This window comes from Opisthorchis viverrini (assembly GCF_000715545.1).
Source record: "Opisthorchis viverrini unplaced genomic scaffold opera_v5_59, whole genome shotgun sequence".
Taxonomy (NCBI): domain Eukaryota; kingdom Metazoa; phylum Platyhelminthes; class Trematoda; order Opisthorchiida; family Opisthorchiidae; genus Opisthorchis; species Opisthorchis viverrini.
This window is the reverse complement of record NW_008751715.1, coordinates 116,862-120,670: the sequence shown is the minus strand read 5'-3', so window position 1 is coordinate 120,670 and position 3,809 is coordinate 116,862.

Sequence of the window (3,809 nt, the reverse complement as noted above, 5' to 3'; positions counted from 1 at the left end):
CGCATGGAGGGTGGGACTAGGGGTCTTGGATTAACTGTCCCAGTATCACAGTCTATAGTTCCTGGTGCGGTTTGTAGCGGCATCGGTTGTATCTTCAGGGATGACTTCGAACTCAGTGGCGTCGAAGCTAATTCCTTTTTTTGAAGTTCCGCCATGCGATTGAGATCAATGCCGGGCGTACGGTGTAGCGAATCTACTGCCGGCCTTGACAAGCGGCAGGCAACTATGTTATCCCGACCTGAGACGTGTCGAATGTCGTTGGTGAACTGCGAAATGTAGTCCAAATGGCGAATTTCACAGAATATTTGTACTATGTTATCCCGACCTGAGACGTGTCGATGACGTGTCGTTGGTGAACTGCGAAATGTGGTCCAGATGGCGAATTTCACGCGGAGAATATTTGTCCGGTGTAGCTTTTAGTGCTGAAGTCAATGGTTTGTGATCCGTATATACATGAAATTCGCGACCTTCCAGTAAGTGTCGGAAGTGACGGATGGATAGGTAAATAGCGACCAGTTCACGACCAAACGTGCTGTAACGGGACTCGGCTGACGACAGTTTATGAGAGAAAACTGCGAGGGGTTGATGGGTGTTGTTAACGGTCTGCTGTAAAACAGCACCTACAGAGTCATTGGAGGCGTCCACATTAAGTAACAATACAGAGTTCGGTTGTAAATAAAACAACTTGAAGGAATTCGCTAGAGAAGCTTTGACAGGCTCAAAAGCAGAAATAGCGGAGTCGGTCACATGAAACGTTTTGGGTTTTCCGGATAAGAGATTGGTGAGTGGTGCTAACAATGATGCAGCCTTGGGAATAAAACGTCTGTAGAAGTTTATCATACCCAAAAAACGCTTAAGCTGTTTAAATGAAGTGGGTAAAGGAAAATTTCGGATGGCATCGAGTTTATCATCAGTGGGCGATATACCATCCTGGTTAACCATATGTCCAAGAAAATTTAATGTGGGCACACCAAAAATACATTTTTGTGCGTTGATGACAACGCCGTGGTCGCGCAGTCTAGTGAATAAAAGGCGTAAATGTTCCAGATGTTGTTCCACGCTATTACTGGCGACTAAAATGTTATCTAAGTAAACAAAAACAAACGGTAAACCGGAAAGTACTTGGTCAATAANCATGAGTAGTAATATGGATATATGGGAGTTCGAACGGAAATAAAATATCAGAAGTTACGTGAGTTCACAATCGTCGGGCTCACCATTTTGTTAATGCTCTAAGAGGTCCCGAGAGCTAGTTATACAAACAAGAAAACTGCGAGCATTAACAATATCAGCTTGTTGAGGCAAAGTTATTACAGTAGTGTAAATAATGAACAAAGGGACTTATCGTATTGCCGATTTGAGTTGATAAATCCTTTTGTGAGTACGGATGCAGGTTTCGTGTTTTCTGAGCCGTTGTAGTGGCCGCACGTAGTCCTCAATATCCGTGCGTGAGGCGTTGTAAGTCCCAAGCGGCTCTACTCCGAATTGTGTGACGTGCGAAGCTGCGTTGAGTTGTGTTGTGTTGTTGTGGTGTTGTCCTATATGTAGGAACGTCTGTGTGTGTGTGGGTGTCAGCACAAGGCTTGCTGTTACCTTATCGGCGGGTAGACCGTCGATGTCAGCTGAGTCACCTTTGTGGGCCGTAAATTGTGTGTGTAGTGGCGGCAGGACGAGTCTTGGGAACGAGGGCCTGACTGTGAGCTGTGTAGTCAAATGGGTCGCGGTTGTGTGGAGTGGTTTGAGTGCAAGAAAAAAAATAGTTCTCATGGTCCAGCGAGTGGCGATGACCTGTACAATCATGTATGTGGCGAAAGGGTAGCTACAACCACGTTTACATCAGATAATGCTTCCCATCTATGACGCTGTCCCTCTGCCTTGACCCATCATGTGCCCACAATCCCTGCCAGTCATCCTTTGATCTTGACTGTAGTCTTATGATCATACCTGATAGCGTCTCACACGGATTGCTTTTGAGCGTTACTACTGCCTTCATTTTATGCCTGCGGGACCTGGCCTCTGCAAATGGATGCGCATCGTCTTTAGGATTTCGAAAACTGGTATGTCAGATGCACTGCGGCTTTCGGATGAAGTTCATGAATTTGTAATATGGTAACTGGAAAACAGGTAATTTGTTCTTTTGCAGATCCTTCAGTTGCGGAGAAACCATCAAGAATTATCATTTGTGGCATCTCGGCCCTGTGCTACGCCTAGTGATAAACAGTCTGGCAATATGAATGTTGTTCACCGTGCCTCCTCGAGAAGGACGGAAGCCGCGTGGTTATCAACGAATGACTTAATAGGACGTTACGATGATCTATAGTGATGTTGTTCAGGCACGCCCGTCAGGATGAGGCACACGCAACCCAACCTGCTTTTGGCTGGAGACGTTCCAGGAAATAGCGGCTAAGCGATTTCTGCGGCACTCATTCGGCCAGTTTCTCCTTAGACTAACTGATTGATCACTTAAAGTTGCAGGCACCTCACAATTCATGGGAGAGAGCATTACGAGGTTTGCTCTCTCCCCCAATTCTTTTATATTTTTTTCACCGTAAGATTTTGAGTACAGGTAGATGAACTTCGCGGTTCTAGGGGAATGAATCGTAGCCATCATCAGTGACAGACTGACATTGTTTTTCAAGACTGGTACTTCGCTGCCAGACAAACATGAGTTATTTGAAAGCCTTACTGTGAGGAAAAGAATAAAGGTGGACAGGAAAGGGACTTAGTGTTAGCTTGTTACAATCATTCCGAGGTGCCTACACCTGCAGACACTCACTCCGGCAATCTGGATAAAGACTGACAACGAGAACGCCATTGACATCGATTAGGAAGCATATCTTGCAGCGTTTGCAACCAGCGCAGTGGGGCTCATGTGGTCCTTATCTTGGTAAGCGATTCACACCGACAGCACCCAAACGCGTCGAAATCTCTTTCATGCCCTTCTGTCAGGTCAAGAGTTGGTCACCTCCTCTTCCGCTGCTTTGAATCGGGCACGGAAAACAGCATTGTCTTCGGCGAAAGATGGTTCGGCCTACGCGATATATGGCCTAACCAACGCAGTTTATGGTACTGGACACATTCCCCAATGGAAGTCCCCATTTCACACCCGAAAACCCATCATAGTAACTTAGGCAGCTAAAAACTCGCTTTTCCAAATTAGGCAGCCGAATACTCGTCTTCTGATTGCCTCATAGCAGATTCTGTGACATCATCTTCACCATCGACATGACATCAGGTTTCAACGCCGATGCCTCATTGATGTGCTTCAAACTGCACAATCTGTGGTCCTGAGACAAGGATTGTCGGACAACGAAAAATTTCTCAGTCCTGGTGGCTGGACGAGCCAAGTCTCAGCCATTCAACAAAACAGGCCATACTGTAGCCTGGTATACAGCTCAGTTGAGACCGAGGGGTATTCCATTTTGGCGACATAGGTAACTCAAGTTAGCATACGCGACTAGAGCCTTAGATATTCGTCCATTGACCTCATGTGTCGCTTTACACTCCGAACCGATACAACTTCGAAGATATGTAAAACACTTCACACCCTGGATGCGGCGTGTCCAAAGCACGAGCCTACATTTTTAGATACAAAGCACAAGCTAAATGATTCACGGATTCACGGATTGATACACAGGATCGAGGCTTTTGCCCAAGTTTCCCGGGTCGGTTTTGTTCTTGTCGGTCAGTGGCTGTCGTTCACCTGAAAGGCACAAGTGAAAAAAGGGTGTAGCACTGCTCAGTCGAGAGGTTATAGGAAGCACTTCACGGATTCACGGATTCACGGATTGATACACAGAATCGAGGCT